At 42.4% G+C, this 23497-nt stretch overlaps 1 pseudogene; it reads right to left on the reverse strand.

Moving 5' to 3' along the window:
* Positions 1 to 504: 504 nt before the first annotated feature.
* LOC101349240 (protein Shroom3 pseudogene) lies at positions 505 to 5937 on the reverse strand (annotated as a pseudogene).
* Between the last annotated feature and the right edge of the window lie 17560 nt (positions 5938 to 23497).

Here is a 23497-nt window from a genome sequence, read left to right on the forward strand (position 1 = left end):
AATGTCCAAGGTTTTACAATTCTTTCTCTCAGGGTGTGTGTGTGTGTGTCTGTGTGTGTGTCTTTTTATGGCTTTATGTTGCAGACCCTTCATTAGTGAGGACTTGTACCCTGCCATCAGGGTACACAAGAAAGAAAGGAAGGCCATTATGGATACATTCCTGATTCCTACATACATTGATCTATGTTGCCCAAGCCTATTAAAAATTAAATGATCAATCAAAAACTCTCCAACCAGTTCTCACAGTTTCATTAATTTTCTTTCCACTACAAAATAATAATAGAAAAGGGTAAGTTTCCAGCAGCATTTGAGCTCTCAGAGGGTCAATCATGAAAGGAGAGAAGGAAAAAAAAAAGGCTTTTTCCTGGAGAGAATTTGTTTCCTTTTATCCAGAAAAACCCCAATAACCCATATAGTTTATACAGTGGTTTGTACTGAAACATTTTTCAGAATCAATAGTGTTGAGAGAAAAGGCAATCTTTTAACTGGGTGTCTTAGAAGAAGTTAAAGTGGAGAGGTTAATGCTGGATAACTACTACTGACAGTACATCCCCCAGCAGGAACTGTTTCGCTTGCAGGGTTCAGGGGCTACACCAGGCCCCCTGCCTTGGGAATGAAATCCGAGGGAAGGCTCTCCAGCAGACACTTGACCTGCTCCTGGCACAGTGTGATCTTGTCATGCAGCTTTCACTGCTCATTGAGGAGTGTTGACTTCATGTTTATAAAATGCTGGTAGTCCTGGAGGTACTCCTCGAAAAGGTGATTGATGAAGATGTCCAGCACCACTTTTTCTCTTCAGTTGAGCTTCTCCTTGAGCTCCCAGGCATTCTTGTGCTGCCCAGCCAGGACCTTCTTCTTCTCATTGAGAGAGCTCTGTTCTTCATTACTGGCATCTTCCCCAAGGCCACTAAGGACGTTCTCAACATGAGCCAGGTGACCCGAGAGGGAAAGCAGCAGGTTTACTACTTAGTCCAAGTCCCCTATGAGCATCTTGTATTTGTCAAACTCATTGGGCTTGCAGAGCTCACAAATCAAAGCCTCCACCTCTTCTCCGAAGGTGTTATTGAGCTTGATGTCCATCAGCAGACTCTCTTTTGATTCCTGGAGGGTCTCAAGCTTGTGGGTGAGGCTTCCAATGAGCTCTGCCTTCCTTTCATTGACATCTGCCTGCTCCTGTTCCTCAATCACCTCTTTCAGCATATCATTGATTTTGTTCAGAAGCTCAGCCTTGGAGGCAGACACACTTTAGTAAGCAGGACAGTTGACCAGCATGCCCACCATTTCCTTTTCTTCACTCCTCTTTTCTTTGCAGCTTGGGCAGTTGACAGTTCTCTCCATGGCCTTCCTCTTTATGCCGTTTTCCTTCATCAAGTTAACATCTCGGGGAAACAAACCTTCCATCAGGTCCATGGTTGTCTTCCTTCTGGAGTCTGGATCCAAAATGTCTGCCAGAGATTTGTCTTGGTGGACAATTTCCTTGGTTAGAGCTTCTGTTGTGATGTTTTCTGAGGACCAGTACTGACTTTCTTTTCTAAACCCTGAGTTTCACTGACTAGATTGTGAATGAGGCTTTGGGTCTGGATGGGAGGTGGCCGCCCTGGACTTGGCTGCTTGCCAAGAGACACAGCCAGTTAGAGCTGGTCACCCATGATGGAGGACAGGTTGGCCTTGCTGGCCTCCAAAGCCTTGATAGAAGCTTGGGGTCTGGAAGCCAGTATCTGACTACCCACCAAATGGGCTGCACCAGGCACTGGTCTTTCTCTTGCAGTCAAAACCTTGGAAAATTTGCTAGAGCTGCTAGTATGGGGTTCCGCATAAGCTTCGCTGTCTAGCTGTGCCCCACACACAGCTTGGGGAAGGGGTGGGGGAAGTCATCCAAGCTATTCACCAGGGTTTCCAGGCTCAGTGGAGGAGGTAGGGGTGGGAGAAGAGCTTCAAATTTGGGGCTGGAAGTGGCACTGGGTTGCAAGTCCTTTACAAACACTTCATCGTCATAATCCTCCCGAGGTGGTGGGGAGGCCTGCAGGACCAACTTGAATATTCAGAGGGAGATCCTCCCTGGACTGCTTGGGGCCCCAAAAGCATGTCTGGGTAGGAAGTGCTGCTTGAACTTGGAAGACTCTGCTGCCTTTTTTTCTTACAGTGCTTCAGGTTTACAAACTCTAGTGAAAAGGATTCTTCAGGAAAGCTGTCCTCTCTGACTGCATAGGCCCATTTTACTTGAGGGGGAGGAGGATTCTGAGGTAGCAAGAACTTTTTCCTCATCCCCTCCTCTATTCCATTCTCTGGGCTGATGAATTCCAGGCCTCTACGACTTGGAGGCTGGGTCAGGCTGGGACTGTTACTTTGAGAGGTTATTGCAGGGGTGCAGGGTGAAAAAGGCTGTTGCTCTGCCTGACTGTCAGCCTGCTGGTCGGCAACAGCCTGTGAGCTGTAGGTGGAGGGCATGGTGGAAGGCAGAGCGGAGCTGAGTGGGGTCAGTGGTCCCATCCTGGTGTCTGTAAGATGGCCCTGCATTCCTGCTGGCAGTGGCCTGGGGCAAGGTGTCCTGCTAGCTTGTCTCCAAGGGTCCAGGGTTCCAGGACATTCACTGGAAACTTAGGGGCTACCAATTGCTCTGTAGGCTGTACCACCCCAACTAGGGCTAGGATGGTGTGTGAACAGTGGCATCTCTTCACCGCCTCTTTCTGAACAACTGAGTGACCTAGATACAGGGCCAGCCAAGAAACATGGGTCCTTTACAAGAAGACCAAAGCTACTGTAATCCACAAAAGTATATCCTGGTGCTTTTTGTCTGCAGTGGGAGATGACCTGGACTGTACATGGGCAGGGATGGCCAGGACATCCCTGCGCTCCAGCAGGTCCTCAGCGGACTTGGACTTCCTGATCCTCCCAGCTATGGCGCCCCAGAAGGATGACTCTTCAGGGGTCCTGTCCACCTTCTGGGGAATCCGAGGCCCGCAGTTGGCTCCACCGAGCAGCTAGGCCCCGGTAGGCTCCCTTGAGGCCTAGTGGTCCCCATGGCCATTCCCAGAAGAGGCAGCCGCTGGCAAAAGAGCTACTGCTATTCTTAGGGGTCCGCGGGCGCTCCCCTGCCCCGCCACCCGCGCCGTGGCCAGCAGGAGGGAGGCCTCCCTGCGGGGCTGCAGGCTGGTCTCGTGCAGTGAGCTAAGGCTGGAGACCGCTGTGAGGCTGGGGCCTTCAGGCACCGCCAGGCCAGGCTGGGGATAGGCGGTCTGGGCAAACTCCACAGCCAGCAGAGAACAAGGGCCCCTTGCCGGTCTTGTGCTGAATGGAGTCGGCCAGGGCTCTCTGCTGGTATTGCTTTAGCTCCGAGCCCTAGAGGCTCAGCGTCCAGCAGCCCTTCCCCTCAGGTTGGAAGATCCCGCAGCAGTCGGCCACGGTGGTTTCCAGAAACCGCAGCCCCTTCCTTTGTGGACCCAAGGGAGTTGGCTTGGCCTTCTCCAAGACCTCCACCTCTTTCATCTTCTAGGGCTGTTAGTAGGAATCCTGCTTCTGCTATGGCCTTAGGTGCCGGCGTTCCCCTCTCTGAGTAGCAGGGGGCGCTAGCGGGGCCGGTTCACCATAGGCCGGGGTCATGCCGCGCTGCTCACAGGGCATGTGTGGGACAGGGACGCCATCGCTGGCGCCCCAGGACTCTGCAGCCCCACATGGGCTGAGGCGGCCGGGCCGCAGGGCCTGGATGTCCCAGGCACCCCCAGTTCACGGTCCCTAGATTGAAAGAAGGTGGCTCCCAGAACATGGGACTGTGCCTACTTGATGCTGTTCTGGTAGGCGCAGCTGAAGGAGGCGTCCAGCAGGGGCAACTTGGGAGTGGCAGGCCTGCCATCCAGCCACACAGCTGCCTTCCCGGCCTCGCCTAAGAGCTGAAAGTTGCTCTGGCTGTGGAGGAGGGAGCATCCCCCCTGGGGGCTCACCTCCTCCGAGTAAGGGGGCCACAGCCACCATCTGCACCCCTCCTCAGCTGTTGCCCACATGGTTGCCAGGGAAACCTCTTCTAAATTGGTCTCTCCATTTTTTAAGTGCTCCTACCCATTGCCTAGAGGCTCAATGAATTCAGAAAAACAGATTTTGGCTCTTGCCTCCTCAAATTCATTCCCAGAAATACTGGAAGTTGAAACAGTCCTCTTGGGCCTATAGGTTTGACCAAAACAGGAGCAGCTTACACTTGAGGGTCGCTGGCTTCCTTGCTCTTGCTGCTCAATTTTGGAAACTTTCTCCAGCACTGAGCTGTGGGGCTTCCCTACTGAAAGCCCTGCAAAGCTGAGGCAATGCCTGAGCTCAGCCTCTTTCAGCCCAGAATAGACATCTGCTCGTGCAGTAGGGAGGAGGGTTCTTCTATCTTGGGTCTGAACTGTGGAAAGAGGCGGAAACGCTAGTTCTCCTCTCGAGTCTTAGGAAACTGGCGTGTCTCGATGGCTCTTGTGGTCAGGACTGATTTTCCTTCCAGAGTCCTCAGCCTTAGTGTTGACTATATAGAGGCTAGTTTGCCATCTGGGTAGCCTTCCTGAGATCCCCCTCCTAGCTCCAGGCTGCTTTGCTTTCTTAGACTTCCTGGATGTTCTGGAGAGATGAGAAGGCTGGCTTGGTCTTGCCAAAGTTTCTTGACAGGCTCTGGCCTAGGTCTTCTCTTTCCTGCCTCCTCTGAAGGTTAGCATTTATGGTCTTCCCGGAAATCCACCTCCTAGGGCTCCGAGGGCCTGGAAGATCTCTTGTCTTCCACTTGCCAGGCCAGAACCTGAGGCAGTTTGAGGCTGTGGTGATTAGAATATTGTTTGTTGCTGTGGGTGCTCTTTCTCTCATCGGAGTGTGGCCTGTTGCCTTGGGGAGATGTGAGATGTCTCCTTGGGGAGGTATCCTCCTTTTTTCAGGCACTGATGGGAAATGTACTTTGTAGGGGACAAACTTGGCTATAGTTTCCAGTTTCGTCCCCAGTGGGAACAGTGAGTCATGTTCTAAGGGCTGGTAGAAGGCAAACCCAGGCCTGCTATACCCATTCTGGTTCCCATTCTCATCAAAGGTAGCTGTCTTGTCACAAGCTGCCTGAGGGGCTGTATATCCACTCTCCTTGGCCAGTGCAGGGTAGAGGATACCATTACTGTTCCTGGAAGACTGGGGTGCCTGGGCAAAGTGTGGCTCCACAGAAGGTACAGGGTAGATGCCATTTGGGAGCAGAGGTTGACCTAGTTGCGCCTTCTGGGTATAATTACGCTTTGGCTTCACTGGGGAGGGTGGCTGCTCTCTGGACTCTTCTCTAGTACAGTATGCAGCTGTTCCTAAATGAATGGAGACTTCAGGGAGCTTGACAAGTTTGCCTGAGGCTGGCAGAACCATTTCGGATCAAGGCTAGACCAGGAGCTGGGGCCAATCACAGTGCCGGATGGCTGCATATCTGTTGCTCCGAGCTGGGGAAAGGAGTGCAACCACCTTAGGAGGTGGGTTGTCAGCAGCAGTTTCCAAGGAACTGGGGCACTGCTGGTTCCAGGATGGCAGTGCAACTCTCTTGCTGTGAAGAACATTATGGCATATATCATAGCTCTGACCTTCTGCTGATGCTCAGGTTTCCCTACCCTGAAGAAGCAGGGCTGAAGAGTTTACCTCATAATCTTCTGAGACTCCCCTCAGAGTCTCACAGACTGTCTTGATACAGAAAATGTCTGCCTGCCTCATCCCTTCCAGGAGGCCACCTCGAGCAGAAGTGGTATCCATGGAGTCTGAATGTTCCCAACCAGAGACACCAGGATGTGGATACTCTAGGATGCTAGAACTGGTGGAGAAGAAGCTGTAAGCAGAATCTCTCTTGTTTTGTAGGTGGCTGAGCTGGTCAAAGCTATTTGTTGACTTGGCAAGGGAAAAAAGATGGCAAGGTGGGTATCCTATACTGGGCTTCAGGCTCTGCATGCTCCCCTGGGAGCTGCACTGGTCAGGGCTCTGCCCCAGATCAATATGATCATAGTTGAAGAGGTCACTTGTAGAGGAGCTGGAATGGTAGTCTTGGTGCCAAGGAGTGTCACTCGTACCCTGGAATATTCACATCATGCTGGCATCAGGCTTGTTCTCCCCAAATTTGGTTAAATGCCAAGAGTGAGGTCAGCCTGCAGGTTCACTGCCCCTCTGCTTTAGTGGAAGTTTAGCCGCTCTTGACCACGTTGCTTTCCTCTGCTGGGGGTCAGAGGTGAGGTGCTCAGGGCTGAAGAAGTTAGAGGTGGCAGTATCTGCATGACTCTGGTCTGCACACGTGTCTCACCGCAGCTTGTTGGGCCGCCAGCGCCTGTGGGCCTCACAGGGATCCAGGCCAGTGCCACCTCCAAGTTCAAACCTTGAGCCTCTGGGAGGAGGTGGGGCAGGGTATCCCTGAAGGGGCTTGCAGCGCTCAACAATGAGGGGCTCTACAGTGCCCTGTGCCACTGCGCCACAGCTACAGTGGCGTTAGCTTGGAGGACCCAAGGCGCGATGCTCCAGGGGGCTGAATCTGGCTGCGGCAGGCGGCCGAGGTGGGGACGGGGAACTGAGGCCGCAGGTGCAGCCTAAAACCTCTCCTCCCTGGCCGCAGAGCTGCGCATCCCCGCGCCTTGCGGCCAACTGTGCAGAAGGATTCCAGCCGGCAGCGGCTTTGGTAGGTCAATAGTTATTAACAAATGAAATAAAATCAAGTCACCTAACCACTTGTTTCTCTCTCCATATGCCTCTGTTTAGTGTCCCTCAAAGGCGAGAGCATTTAGCAGAGTGGTTGAGAGAGAGTGTATTCAGAAAGTATCCAGAGCTAAGTTCAAATCCCAGCTCTGCCACCTATTAGATTTGGGTCTTGGGAAAGTTACATAACCCTTCCACGTTTCCTTTTCATCAGGAAAGTAGTAAGATACCAACTTGGAAGAATTTTGTGAGGATCAAAGCTGACCATAAAATATGAATTTCACAGTTTTCAGCCATTTTTACTCTGAAATGTCTTAATGCATTTTATAATAGAACATTTTAGATAAAATCAGTCATTATTTCCTAGGGTTTTATGCATCAACTCCTACTACACATCTCTAGGTCTAGCTTAGAAATTAGGAGGATGATTAGAAGAATGGATGGAATAAATCCCATGTTTACCAACAGAACTTCAAGAAATCAACAGTCTGAGCTTTCACTAAAAAGAGAATCAATATTGAAATCATACACAGAAAACATTTCCAGGACTCCTTTTCTCCCTCTATCTCTCTTGTAGATAAGCAAAGAGGGGAAAGTCCCAGAGAAATACTGAATATTCCAATAGGGAATATCAACATACTGCTTGTAATTTTCTAATATCTATGGCTTAGACTGGTATGGAATAATATCGAGAAAAGTCATCCCTTAGTTCCTGAACTCCTCAAGGGGAGAGGCTACATCAACTATCAAATAGATTTTGGAGTCTTTCCCATAGTGTCCCATTGTAAATGATTGATCAGTTCTTAATGGATGACGTTAAAGTAAATCTGCATACCAGTAGAGGAGAGGTTATATTTCAAAGGAAATAATAAAAAAGTATGACAAAGGAGAAACAAAGAAATCCATGGCAAAGAAACAGCAAAGACAAGGACAATTATGCAGCAGTGAGGACAACATGAACCACAAGCAAGCACAAGAACAAAGTTTCCTCCCACCTCAAAGACTTGATTATTTTACATAATTGTGACTTATCATATTATTACTTTTATTTTTATTTACAAAATACAGTTTACAGAGATGGTATTGCACAAATTTATGAGGTTGGAGTCAAAGAGTCTGACATTAAGAAGAGATAATGCAGGTTTGTAGCCTATTAAGGGGGCAAAACAACCAGTGAATGAAACAGTTCAAACACTTGGGATCAGAAGGCAGTTGGCATGCATCCTTACCCTACAGATGAGCCAAGAATGGGTTTTAATTCCAAGGAACACCGGGAAGTTAAATCACTTAGCCCAAATTTCACATAAAACACATCACTTTTGGACAAATTTCTTATCCTCAGGCTTTCTGAAACTTACCTGTTGTGGAAAAAAAAAAGCTATCAAATGAATATAGTAATCATGATTTTAATTTTTTATGTTATCCTCAGGCCCACAGTGGGAGGTAAAAAGTAACTTGTTGAATGGATAAATAAATGCCAAGTTCTTCACAGCTATTAAAAACACTGGAGTAAGATTGACTGGCTCTAGATTGCTTAGTGCAGTGGTTAAGAGCTTGGCAGCTAACCAAAAGGTCGGCAGTTTGTATCCACCAGCTGCTCCTTGGAAACCCTATAGGGGCAGTTCTACTCTGTCTGATAGGGTCACTATGAGTCAGAATCGACTGGATGGTAAAGAGAGGGACCAAGACTCCTAAAACACGAGTTTGTTCACTTCGTCTCAATTCGCATCATTAACATTCCTCTCTGTGCCCAACAGGGTTGGTGGTTCATTTGTAGAATTCTCACCTTCCACGTGGAGACCCAGGTTGGATTCCCAGCCAATGCACCTCCTATGCAGCCACCACCCTTCTGTCAGTGAAGGCTTGCATGTTGCTGTGTTACTGAACAGGTTTCAGTGGAGTTTCCAGACTAAGACAGACTAGGAAGAAAGGCCTGATGATCTACTTCTGAAAATCATCCAGTGAAAACCCAATGGATCACAACAGTCCAATGCCCAACTGGTCTTGGGGATGTGCAGGACCAGGCAGGGTTTACATTTTTTGTGCAGGGGTTCGCCATGAGTTGAAGGCTGAGTAGATAGCAGCTAGCAACAGCAATGTGCCCAACACAGGGCTAAGTGTTTAGCAGTATTAAGGAGAACTGTACATGCAGATTCAAGCCTCAAGAAACTTGTAATCCAGGATGAGGAACTGCTTCCCGGGTCCGCACCGCCACACCGGCAGGATCCCTGGGGCCATTTCTTTTTTACTTTTTCCCTTTTTGTTTTCTTCACTTCTCGGTTTCTCATCTCTCTCTACTTACCTTCTTTTCCTGTCTCCTGAATATCTGGTGCTGTGAGCTATCTCTGCCCCTTATAGACAGGCTTGGGAGCCACTTCTCTGGTCTGCAGTGCTATGCCCGTGGGATCCCTAGGGGTATTTTTTTTCTTTTTCTTTTTAATTTCTCAATTTCTTGTCTGTCTCTACTTTCCTTCTTTTCCTGCCTCCTGAATACGTGGCACTGTATGCCATCTCTGCCCCTTCTAGATGGTCTGTGCAGTGCCTAGCAGCTTGGGAACCACTTCCCCGGTCTGCACCATCAAGCCAGTGGGCTCCCTTGGGGATATTTTTTTCTTTTCCCTATTTTGTGTCTGTCATGGTTTGAATTATGTCCCCCAAAAAATGTGTGTATCATTGGCTGAGCCATGATTCCCAGAATTGCGTGGTTGGCCTCCATTTTGTGATTGTAATTTTATGTTAAAGAGAATTCGGGTGAGATTGTAACACCGCCCTTACCCAGGTCACATCCCTGATCCAATGTAAAGGGAGTTTCCCTAGGATGTGGCCTGCACCACCTTTTACCTTACAAGAGATAAAAGGAAAGGGAAGCAAGCAGAGAATTGGGGACCTCACACCACCAAGAAAGAAGCAGCGGGAGAAGAACATGTCCTTTGGACCCAGGGTCCTCGCGTGGAGAAGCTCGTAGTCCAGGAGAACATTAATGATAAGGCCGACAGAAAGAGAAAGGCTTCCCCTGGAGCTGACACCCTGAATTTGGACTTTTACCTTACTTTACTGTAAGGAAATAAACTTCTCTTTGTTAAAACCATCAGCTTGTGGTATTTCTGTTAGAGCAGCACTAGATGACCAAGACACTGTCTCTCTCTACCATCCCTCCTTTCTTTTCTCCTGAACATCTGATGCCAAGGGTCACCTCTGCCCCTTCTAGATGGGCTGTGAAGTGTTGTGCCACTGGGGAGCCACTTCCCTGGTCTGCACCACCACACCAGTGGGCTTTCTTGGTGATTTTTTTTCTTTTTTCTTTGCTTGGTTTCTTCTCTCTCTCTGTCATTTTTCCCTTCTTTCCTCCTAAACACCTGGCAACATGTGACATCTCTGCTTCTTTTAGGTGGTCTGTGCTGTGCCACATGGCTGGAGAGCCACTTCCAGTGAGTTCTCTTGGGGCACTTTTTTTTCTTCCTATTTTCTCAGTTTCTTGTCTCCTTTTACCTTCCTTTCCTTCCTCCCAACCACCTGGCATCTTTTTTTCCCTCAGTTTCTTATCTCTCTCTACCTCCCTTCCTTTCTCATGAAAACTGGCACTGTGTGCCATCTCTGCTCCTTCTGGAGGGGCTGTGCAGTGCCGCTCGGCTGAGGACCCACTTCTGGGTTTTTCTTTTTCTTTTTTTTCACTCAGTTTCTTGACTCTGTCTACCTCGCTTCCTTTCCATCCTCAGAACCACATGGCGTCTTTTTTTTTCCTTTTGGTTTCTTGTCTCTCTCTAATTCCTTCCATTCCTTTTCCCCAACAACCTAGCCACATACCCCTTCTCTATCCTCTTTTTTAAATCTAGTTTCTTATCTTTCTCTCCTTTCTTTCCTTTCCTTCCTTTCTTCCACCCATCTACCTGCATGTGCCATATCTGTCCTTTTTTGATGGCCTGTGCCGCACTGCCTGTCTAGAAAGCCACCAGCACACAGCTTCCCTGGGTTGGGGCCACTCCAAAGGCAGGCTCCCTAAGCACTTTTTTTTGGCTCCTGTTTATCTCTCCTCTTTCTCTACTTTCCCACACCCACTTAGCTCCACACATCACAATATTCCCCCCACACACACACCTATCTGCACTGTGCAGTGAACATCACACCACCAAGCAGCCAGGCAAGGTCTACCGGACCTGCCCTGCACTGACACCTAGACCCACCCTGTTGGACCCTGTACATGCCACAAACAACCTATCCCAGCCCCTCTCCTTCAGCTGGACCTGCCCTGTTGCACCATAGCTGAGAAACTGGCCCTACCCATTGGACAAGGTGGTGAGAAGTATCATGCACACAGATGAGCAAATGGCAAAGAATGCACAGCCTGCCTGCTCAGACATAACCGGATAAACAAAAATCAAGACAAAATAAACAAATCTACAATAAATAAATGAAGAAAATAATTACTCAATGTCCTGAAGAAGCAGAAAATACATAAAAATACAAAAAAAAAAAAAAGAACACAATGCTTCCACTAGGTGTCTAAAATAACACACCAGATGACTTTCCAGTAGAGGAAAAAGCACTGGAACTACTTGACAGGGAATTCAAATCTCTAATATTCAGAGCTATCCAAGTGTTGAAGGAAAAAGCAGAAAAAGTGAAGGAAAAATAGATGAAATCATGGAAAAGACAGACAAAAGAATGGAAGAATTCAGGAAAATAATACAGGAACAAAGTGTCAAAACAAATTCACAACTAGAAATCATACAAAAACAGCAATTAGAAATCTAAAGGATAAACAACAAGATTTCAGAAATGGACAGTGTCATAAGAGGGCGGAGGAGCAGGTTTGAAACAACAGAAGACAGGATCAACGAAATTGAAGACAAATTCTTGGATGTCACTTGCGGAAAAATCAGAAGAAAAATGAAGAAACCATGAGAATGATGTAGGATACCATCAAAAGCAAAAATTTGCAAGTGATCGCAGTTCCGGAACAAGGGGAGGAAGCAGAAAACACAGAGAGGATTATTGAAGAATTGCTGACAAAAAACTCCCCTAATATCTTGAAAGATGAAAAGCTGACCATCCAAGAAGCTCAACAAACACCATATAGGATAGACCCAAAAGAAAATCACCAAGGCATATCATAATCACACTCACTAAAACCAAAGACAAAGAAAGAATCCCGCGAGCAGCTCAAGAAAAACAAAATGTCACATACAGAGGGGAAACGATAAGACTAAGCTCTGATTACGCGGCAGAAACCATGCAGGCAAGAAAGCAATGGGATAACATGTTTAAAACCTTGAAAGAAAAAAATTGTAAACCAAGAATAATATCTACTGCAAAACTCTCACTTAAATATGAGTAGGACATTTCCTGACAAACAGAAATTAAGGGGATATGTAAAAACCAAACCAAACTTACAAGAATTATTAAAGGGCATCCTTCAGTTTGAGAACAAACAACATCAGGCAACACCTGGAATCTAGGATGCAAGACCACACCAGACAGATACCAACCTAGGAGATGAAATCTCAAAGATTAATCAAAACTAACACACTTACAACAGGGAACCAGAGAGGTGAATCTGTAAATGACAACATGATCAGAACAATAAAAGAAGGAATAAACAGTTAAGTATAGAACTTTCTAATGGAGAGGAAGGCAAGGTAATAATAGTAATAAGGTAATCAAAGTAATAATAGACTGGTTCAAACTTAGGAAGATAAGGGTAAATTTAAAGGTAACCACAAATAAAGTTCATGGACCTACTCATCAAAATAAAGAAGAAAAACATAAAGTCTCAGTAAACATAAAATCTACAAAAACAAAAGAAATGAAAAAAAATCAGAAACAAAAGGAATTCAGCACAGGAGAGTAAGAGGAACAAAGAAAACATCAGCACCACAACAACAAAAAGCACTACAAAACGACAGCAATAAACTCACACTTATCAATACTTACACTGAATGTAATGGCCTAAATGCACCCATAGACAGAGAGAGATAGAATGGATAAAAAAACAGAACATATCAATATGCTGTCTACAAGAGACACACCTTAGAAACAAAGACATAAATTTATTAAAAATCAAAGAATGGGAAAAAAATCAAGCAATCACCTACCAAAAAGAGCAGGAGTGGCAATATTAATCTCAGACAAAATAAACTTTAAAACAAAAAACACCATAAAGGACAAAGACAGGCATTATATAATGCCCTTATAATATATCGTTATGTAATGATATATTACTCTTTTGTGCTGAATTCCTTTTGTTTGTGATTTTTTTATTTCTTTTGTGTTTGTAGATTTTATGTTTACTGAGACTTCATGTTTTTATTATTTTTATGAGTTGGTTCATTGACTTTATATAATGATTAAAGAGATGATCCATCATGAAGAAATAACCATAATAAATATATATGCACCAAATGACAGGGCTCCAAAATACATACAACAAACTCTAACAGCACCAAAAAGAGAAATTGACAGTTCCACAATAACAGTAGGAGACTTCAACATACGACTCTCAGGAAAGAACAGAACATCTAGAAAGAAACTGAAAGATACAGAAGATCTAAAGGCCACAATCAGCCAACGTGAACTCTTAGACATATAGAACACTCCACCCAACAGCTGCAAAGTACACATTCTTTTCCAACGCACATGGAACATTTTCCAGAATAGACCACATCTTAGGCCACAGAGCAACCCCCAACAAAATCCAAAACATTGAGATAATACAAAGTATCTTCTCTGATCACAATGCCATCAAAGTAGAAATTAACAACAGGAAGAGCAAGCAAAAAAATTGATTACATGGAAACTGAATAACACCCTGCTTAAAAACAACTGGATAATAGAAGAAATCAAAATGGAATAAAAAAATTCCTGAAGCAAATGAGAATAAAACACATCATACCAAAATCTTTGGGACACAGCAAAGACAGTGCTCAGAGATCAATTTATAGTCATAGATGCACACATCAAAAAAGAAGAATGGGACAAAATCAACACATTAGCTACACAACTCGAACAAATAGAGAACAGCAAAAAAAAGCCCATAGCCACCAGAAGAAAGGAAATAATAATGATCAGAGCAGAAATAAATGAAATAGAGAATAGAAAAACAATAGAAAGAATCAACAAAACCAAAAGTTGGTTCCTTGAAAGGATCAACGAAATCAACAAATCATTGGCCAAATTGACAAAAGAAAAACAAGAGAAGATGCAAATAATCCAAATAAGAAATGAAATGGAGGGCATTACAACAGACCCAACTGAAATTAAAAGGATCATAACAGAGTACTATGAAAAACTTTACTCCAACAAATTTGAAAACCTAGAGGAAAATGGACAAATTTCTAAAAACACACTACCTATCCAAACTAACACAAACTGAAGTTGAAAATCTGAACAGACCCATAACAAGAGAAGAGATTGAAAACTAATTTCAAAACTACCAACAAAAAAAAAAGGTCCTGGCCCAGATGGCTTCACTGGAGAATTCTACCAAACATTCAGAGAAGAGCTTACACCAGTACTACTCAAAATAGTTCAGAACATAGAAAAGGAAGGGATACTTCCAAATTCATTCTATGAAGCCAGCATAACCCTGACACCAAAGCCAGGCAAAGAGACCACAAAAAAAGAAAATTGCAGACCAAGAACTCTCATAATATAGATGCAAAAATTCTCAACAAAATTCTAGCCAAAAGATTTCAGCATCATATCAAAAAAAATAATATACCACAACCAAGTGGGATTCATACCAGGTATGCATAGATGGCTCGACATTAGAAAATCAATCAACATAATCCACCACATAAATAAAAGGAAAGATAAGAATCACATGATGATCTCAACTGATGCAGAAAAGGTATTCAACAAAGTCCAACACCTATTCCTGATAAAAACTCTCAATAAAATAGGTATAGAAGGGAAATTTCTCTACATGATAAAGAGCATCTATACAAAACCTGGTAACCCTGGTGGCTTAGTGGTTAAGTGCTACTGCTGCTAACCAAAAGGTTGGCAGTTCAAATCCACCAGGCTCTCCTTTGAAACTCTACAGGGCAGTTCTACTCTGTCCTATAGGTTCACTATGAGTTGGAACTGACTCAACAGCAGCAGGTTTTTTTTTTTTTTGTATACAAAACCTGGTGGCGTATGGTTAAAAACTCAGTTGCTAACCAAAAGATCAGCAGTTCAAATCCACAGTCATTCCTTGGAAACCCAATGAGGCAGTTCTACTCTGTCCTATAGGGTTACTATGAGTTGGAACTGACTTGACAGCACCTAACAACAACAACATACAAAACCAAGGAGCCCTAGTGGTGCAGTGGTAAAGAGCTCAGCTGCTAACCAAAAAGTTGGCAGTTCGAAATCACCAGCTGCTCCTTGGAAACTCTGTGGGGCAGTTCTACCCTCTCCTATAGGGTTGCTATGAGTTGGAATTGACTAGACGGCAACAGGTTTGTTTTATACAAAACAAACAGGCAACATCATTCTTAACGGAGAGAGGCTGAAAACATTCCCCTTGAGAACAGGAACAAGTATGGCCTTTATCACCACTTGTTTTTGACATTGTGCTGGAAGTCCTAGCTAGAGCAATAAGGCAAGAAAGAGAAATAAAGGGCATCCGAATTGGTAATGAAGTAGTAAAACTGTCCTTATTTGCAGACGACATGATACTATACATAGAAAACTGAAGAGATGCCACAAGGAAACTACTGGAACTAATAGATTCAGCAAAGTAGCAGGATACAAGATAAACATACAAAAATCAGTTGGATTCCTATACACCAACAAAGACAACAGCAAAAAGGAAATCAGGAAAACAATACCATTCATAATAGCCCCTAAAAAAATTAAATACTTAGGAATAAATCTAACTAAGGGTGTAAAAGACTTATACAAAGAAAACTACAAAACACTACTGCAAGAAGCTAAAAAAGAACTCCATAAAACGTACTATGTTCATAGATAGGTAGACTCAACATTGTGAAAAGGTCAATCCTACCCAAAGAAATCTACAAATACAACGCAATCTCGATCTGAATACCAACAGCATTCTTTAAAGAGATGGAAAAACTAGCCATTAACTTTATATGGAAAGGAAAGAGGCCCTGGATAAGTAAAGCACTATTGAAGAAGAAGAATAAAATAGATGGACTCATACTACCTTACCTCAGAACCTACTATACAGCCACAGTAGTCAAAACAGCCTGGTACTGGTAGAATGACAGATAAATTGACCAACAGAACAGAATTGAGAACCCAGATGTAAATCTATCCACCTATGCTCACCTGATCTTCAACAAGGGCCCAAAGAACATCAACTGGGGAGAAGATAGTCTTTTTAACAAATGATGCTGGCAAAGCTGGATGTCCATCTGCAAAAAATGAAACAGGACCCATAGCTCACACCATACACAAGAACTAATTCAAAAGGGATCAAAGACCTAAATATAAAACCAAAAACCATATAGCTCATAGAAGAAAAAAATAGGATCAACACTAGAGGCATTAACATGATACAAACCACAACTGACAACACACAAACTCCAGAAGATAAGCTAGATAAATGGGATCTTCTGAAAATTAAACAATTAGACTCATCAAAAGATTTTATCAAAAGAGTAAAAAGAGAACCTATGGACTGTAAAAAATTTTTGACTATGACAAATCAGAGAAACGTCTTACAGGAAAATCCAACACCTCTACAACAAAAAGACAAACAATCCAATTAAAAAATAGGCAAGGATATGAACAGACACTTCACCAAAGAATACATTCAAGTGGCTAGGAGACACATGAGGAAATGTGTCACCAGCCATTAGAGAAATGCAAATCAAAACCACAATGAGATATCATCTCACCCTGACATTATTGGCATTAATAAAACAAAAAAACAGATATTAACAAATGTTGGGGGGGCTGCAGAAGATTGGAACTCATATGCACTTCTGGTGGGAACGCAAAATGGTACAACCATTTTGGAAAACGATATGGCACTTCCTTAGACAGCTAGAAATAGAAATACCGTATGATCCAGCAATCCCACCCCTAGGAATATATCCTGGAGAAATAAGAGCCATCACATGAATAGACATATGCACACCAATGTTCATTGCAGCACTGTTCACAATAGCAAAAAGATGGAAACAACCTAGATGCCTACCAACAGATGAATGGATAAATAAACTATGGTGCATACACACAATGGAATACTGCGCAATGATAAAGAACAATGATGAATCTGCGAAGCTTCTCACAATATGGATGAATCTGGAGGACACTATCATGAGTGAAATAAGTCAATCACAAAAGGACAAATAGTGTATGAGATCACTACTACAAAACTTCATGAAAAGGTTAACACACAAAAAGAAACAGTCTTTGATGGTTATGAGGAGGGGAGGGGTGAGGATGGAAAAACACTACATAGACAACAGACAAGTTGTAACTTTGGTGAAGGGTAAGACAGTACACAATACTGGGGAAGCCAGAACAACTTATCCAAGGCAAAGTCATGGAAGCTCCACAGACACGTTCAAATTCCCTGAGAGACCAAGTTACTGGGGCGAGGGCTGCGGGGACCATGGTCTCGGGGAACAGCTAGCTCAACTGGCATAACATAGTTTATAAGGAAGTGTTCTACATTCTAATTTGGTGAGTAGTGTTTGGGGTCTTAAAAGCTTGTGAGTGGCCATCTGAGATTCTCCACCGGTCTCATCCTGTCTGAAACAAGGAAGAAGGAAGAAAACCAAAGACAGAAGGGAAAGATCAGTCCAGATGACTAATGGACCACAAGTACTACAGCCTCCTCCAGAATGAGTCCAGCAAACTAGATGGTGCCCGACTACAACTGCTGACTGTTCTGACAGGGATCACAATAAATGGTCCCAGACAGAGCTGGAGAAACATGTAGAACAAAATTCTAACTCACCAAAAACAAACAAACAAACAAACCACCAGAGACTGGAGAAATTACAAGAGTATGGCCCCTGAACACCCTTTTAGCTCAGTAATGAAGTCACTCTTGAGGTTCACCCTTCAACCAAAGATTATACAGGCCCATAAAACAAAATGAGACTAAATGGGCACACCAGCTCAGGGGCAAGGGCGAGAAGGCAGGAGAGGATGGGAAAGCTGGTAATGGGGAACCCAAGGTCGAGAAGGGGAGAGTGTTGACGTGTTGTGGGGTTGGCAACCAATGTCACAAAACAATACGTGTACTAATTGTTTAATGAGAAACTAGTTTGTTCTATAAACCTTTATCTAAAGTAAAATTTTAAAAAAGAGCCTTTGCTTGCAATGCCTGAAATTTCTTTTACAAAGAAGGGATTTCATGACAAGGTAGTGCATAAATAAATAAATCTCAAGAAAAAAAAATCCAGCAATTTCACTCCTAGGAATATATTCTAGAAATAAGGGCCATCACACAAACAGGCATATGCACAGCTATGTTCTTTGTAGCATATTTCACAATAATAAAAAGATGGAAGCAATCTATGTGCCCATCAACAGATGAATAGATAAATTATGATACATATACACAATGCAATAGTACACAAGGATAAAGAACAATGATGAATCTGTGAAACATCCTACAACATGGATGAATCTGGAGGGCATTATGCTGAGTGAAATATGTCAATCACAAAAGGACAAATATTGTATGAGGTCACTATTATAAAAGCCAAGAAAAGGTTTACACACAGAAAAAAAAAAACTATTTTTGATGGTTAGGAGTGGGGGACGAGGCATGGGGAGGAGAGAACTCACTAACTAGATAGTAGACCAGTGTTAACTTTGTTGAAGGGAAAGACAACATACAATATAGGGGAAGTCAGCACAACTTGACCGAGGCAAAATCATAGAAACTTCCTAGACACATCCAAATACCTTGAGGGACCAAGTTACTGGGGCAGAGGGCTTGGGACCATGGTCTGGAGGGACATCTAGGTCAATTGGCATAAAATAGTTCATAAAAAAAATGTTCTACATTCCACTTTGGTGAGCAGAGCAGAGGTCTTAAAAAGCTTGCAAGCGTCCATCTAAAATACATCTATTTGTCCCAACAAATTCTGAGCAGAGGAGAATGTAGAAAACCAAAGACAAAAAGAAAATATTAGTCTGAAAGACTGATGGACCACATGAACAATAGCTTCCGCCAAACCGAGTCAGAAGAACTAGATGGTGCCAGGCTACCACCACCAATCACTCTGACAGGGATCACAATAGAGGGTCCCAGACAGAGCAGGAGAAAAATGTAGAAAAAAAATCCAAATTCACACAAAAAAGACTAGATCTACTGGTCTGACAGAGACTGAAGGAGTCCCCGAGAATATGGCCCTGGACACCATGCTAACTTGGTACTGAAAACACTCCTGAAGTCCACCTTTCAGCCAAATATTAGCTAGGCCTATAAAACAAAAATAACACACGTAAGGAACGTGCTTCTTAGTTCAACAAAGTATAGGAGACCAAATGGGTATCATCTGCCCAAAAGCAAAGACTAGAAGGCAGAAAGGGACAGGAAAACTGGACATAAGGATACGGAGAGCTCAGGGTGGAAAGGGAGTGGGTTAGAGTGCTGACACATCCCAGGGATTGCAACCAATATCACAAAACAATTTGTGTATACACTTTTGAATAAGAAACTAATTTGTGCTGTAAATTTTCACTTAAAACACAATAAAATAAATTTAAAAAAGAATTAAGGGAATGTGTAAAAGAGTTTTTTTGAGCTTGTCTTATTAAAATGAATTACATATTTTAAAAAATCCTATATTCAGTTAATGCCACTTGCTCACTGAGAGGCTGTGAGCAATGCTCAATGTATACATTTCTGTTATTTCATTTGTAAAACAAGGGTTATTTTGAGTTTGATATAAAGTAGGGAATGTTTTGGAAAGAGACCAAAAGAAATGTAGCTAATTATACAATCATCCACATAAAAGAATTAGTAGAAATAGGGGAGAGGAGGTAAATTCTAAAGATAATTAGTACTTGGGAACAAGCTAGATAGGGAATGCCAGATAGAAAGATAGATGAGGATGGCATCCAGTTAATGGATGCTGCCATATCTCGTACACTGGTAAAAATTAAGTGTAGTTCATTTTCTATGTATGCTTAATTACATGTCTGTTATATACAATGTTGAATTTTTACTGTATATTAACCTCTTAAAAGAGCAAATAAATGAAGATTGTTTTTATTTGCTTGATAAAATAATTGAAAGTGTATTTTTTGTATAAAGCTGGTATTCTGTCACAATTGTGTCTGCTCTAATTTTAAAATATCTTGTAATAAAAATATATGATGCCTAAAAGATGTATCCCTGCCTTTGTGAAGTTTACAACCTAGTGAATATAGATGCGTTCATCCAGAGATTTTTAAAAAATACTACCATTTTTTGTGAGTTTATTCTACATGCCAATACTGTTCAAAGTAACTTTTTTCCAAAAAATCACCTAATTCTACAAGATGGTTGTTATATAAGGAATAAATATTACAGTTTCAATTTATACATAAGATAATAGAGCATCTGAAAATTTAAATAACTTTCTCCAAGTCATATAGTTAGTAATTACCAGAATCAGGATTAAAACCTAAGTTTTTTTCTGACTCTAATGCTCTTAACTCCTACACTGCATAGATAATAAAAGAGCCCTGAAGAAGCAGCCTAGAAAATGCTCCTATTTAAGCGAGGCCAGAAAAGACAGCCCAGGAGCAGTGTAAGGAAGGAAGCAGAGACTTAAAAGGAAAGAGAATTGCCCTCAACCAGAAGAAAGAGTTTGGGGACTGGTGGGAAGGAGGTGAAGGGACAATCCACTGGGTAAAAAGATCCCAGAGGAATGAGGCCATGCACTGTGCAGAGAATCCATTGGAGTCAGCTATTAGAAGGTCAACGGTATGACCAGAGAGGCAGTTAGAGCCAGAACTGGAGGGTTGATGGGACACAAGCAAGTGGCAACATTGACTGTAAGAATATACCATTTAATATAATTGGAGAGAAAATGGGAAAGAAAATAGAGATGAAGTCCCTTGGTAAAACAGAGAATTAGAATGGAGTGACAATTTTACTGCAATAATCCTACTTTTTATGTTTTATAGAGATTTAAGATTTTTGTTCAACAAAAAAATCCCATATCGCTACCCTTTGGGAGTACTTTTGTTTCAGAGTAATTGGATGAAGACTGTTCACTTCTCGCAATGTTACCACTGCCAAAAATCTACTGATGTTTTATTTGATGAAAAACAAAGAAAATACTTGTAAAAATTAAATGTAGTTCATATTAATTTCTTATTTGGCCTTTCTATAAGATACTTAATATTATGACTCTGGTTCAAAAACTAAAGCTTTAGCCAAATCAAATAGTTGTGACAAAGGTCATGAATATCCCACTGCCATAATTATAGGTATTATGACATAAGAAGTGGTGTGCTTTCTGGAATAATTATGTAGCAACTCTGTCTTTAAAAAAGAACTGCTGATTCTTATCATATTATAAAATGATGGGTATAATTCAGACCATGATCTGCCTAAGATGCTAAGCAAGACAAGATTGAAAACATGACTCATGGTAGGAGAAAACAGATCACAAGTGCTACACAAGGAGGCAGGCCCCAAGCCTGGAATTTGATGAGCACTTGAAGGGTTCACTTTGAACTTTATCAGCTTATTCATTGTTCTTGCAAACTTACAGTCTCTTAATTTACTCATGTTTGGACAAAAGAAAAAAAATCACAGTAATAACAATCAACTTGATCTTGGGGTAAGTTTTTATACTTTCCCTCTGAAAAAGTCATTAAGATCTTTAAAGGGTCCATCCTTTAATCATCTCAGTTTAAACTAATAAGGAATAATGCTTAATGTAATTTCATAAATACCTTGGCAAAAACTAATGTTCCTCAAAAATGGATATGTTAGTTACAGTACATGCCAAAACAGAGAAAGGTGAGATAAAAAAGTGCTGATTTATTTATGTCAACACTGCTCTGGTAAGAGTAGGACCAGATAGTAGAACTAGCAAACAGTGGAGGAATTTTTAAAATCAGATTTTTAAAATAAATATTTGTGCTCTAAAGCTCTGCTTTACTAGCACTGCTGGAAAGATGACCTTTTTCTAGGACTGTTTATCAAAAGGCTACTGGAAAGCTACTGCTGGTATTTTCCAATGATGTCTACCTAGGCCTGCCACACCCCCTAGAAAAACATTCACCTGTCAAGATGTTTGCAGAGAGGACACTGTCCGTCTTATGGCAACCTCTCAAATGATAGCCTGTGGTTTTAAGATGTGCTTAATGGACTAAAGACACAAGTTATTATTTAAAAAGCCCCCAAAATGGTTTTAAATTATGATATTCTAGGGAGAAAACATGCCACTAATCTGCTATCATATTAATATTATTTATTCCTATTCTGATGAATAATTATAAAACTCTACACAATTAAGGTTTTTAAACATCATAGCACATTTTGACGTAGGTAATCCATTCCATAGGAGCCATGGTGGTGAAGTGGTAAAGCGTTTGGTTGCTAATGAAAAGTGGGCGGTTCAAACCCACCAGCAGCTCTGCATGAGAAAGATCTGGCAGTCAGCTTCTGTAAAGATTGTAGCCTTGGAAACACTGTGGAGCTGTTATACTCTGTCTATAGGGTCATTGTGAGTTGAAATTGACTAGACTGCAATGGCTTTGGTTTGGTTTTTATTTATCCATTCCATTCTCTTGTTTCCCTTTGATATTTTACTTTCTCCTTCTCTCCTTCCCTTTCCCTCCTTATTCCCTTTCCCTCTCCAACACTCCTTTATAAAATTTAACTCTTGAGTACCTCATTCATATTATGGTGTTAATGACTAAAAAATTACCTCTCCACTAGGTGAAAATAATTTTTGGCTTTCTGTTTCCACCCAGAGCATTTTGTCCAAGTTTTCTGTAGTAGATGGTAATGGTGATGCATTCCCCCTTTCCCTCTGCTCTTATGAATCAGGCTACTGATCATTCACAGTTATAACCTCTCCCAGAAGTCACTTTGATGCACTGGAAGCTAACTCTACTGGAAATGCCTGGAGTGAGAGATTCCAAGGTACACAGGCCCAATAGGGGCAGGAGTTAGAAAGGTGGATCAATGACTTATTTGTGGTGCAAAAGACCAACCTCTTTCCTCAACTCCTTGTGGCTTTTCTTAATCCAGAGCCCCTCCCATGCCATCAGACTGAGGTTCTCCTTCCTGTGTTCTGCCCTGGCTTCCCTCACAGGTTGTACCTGAGAGAATCCACTCAATACCCATTTACGTAAGAATCCCATCTCTGGCTCTGCTTTCGGGAAACCAGACCCAAGACAATTCTGTCAGAGTACTGGCCATTCTCTAATTTGTGAAGTTTTGTAAATACCTTCTTAAATGATGATATTTCAATATATTGCCCTATCTATTAAAGCATTTTGCTTTTTAACCTGTACTGATGATTACAGCCAAGAAAACCCTATGTTGCAATTTGACTCTGTAAAACACAGGGTTTTTTCATCATGGGTTAGAATCTACTGGACATCAACTAACAACAGCAACAATAACAGTGCCTTAAGATAAAGACATGAAAATATGAAGAGTAAAGTTTTTGTCTTGTAGGTGATTCTTTTGCACATCAGAGGCCTTTCTGTAGTTACATCTATGGTTGGGGATGCTGTCTTAATCCATCCCAAATACCCTAAGTATTATTTGTCTTTCCTCATAGTTTGCCTAAATAAATACGTGAACCAGGAACTTAAAAATGCTAAGTTATATAGGTCAATAATTATTAACCCATCAAATAAAATCAAGTCACCTAACCACTTGTTTCTCTATCCATATGCCTCTGTTTAGTGT

This window comes from Trichechus manatus, unplaced genomic scaffold (assembly GCF_000243295.1).
Source record: "Trichechus manatus latirostris isolate Lorelei unplaced genomic scaffold, TriManLat1.0 scaffold00198, whole genome shotgun sequence".
Taxonomy (NCBI): domain Eukaryota; kingdom Metazoa; phylum Chordata; class Mammalia; order Sirenia; family Trichechidae; genus Trichechus; species Trichechus manatus.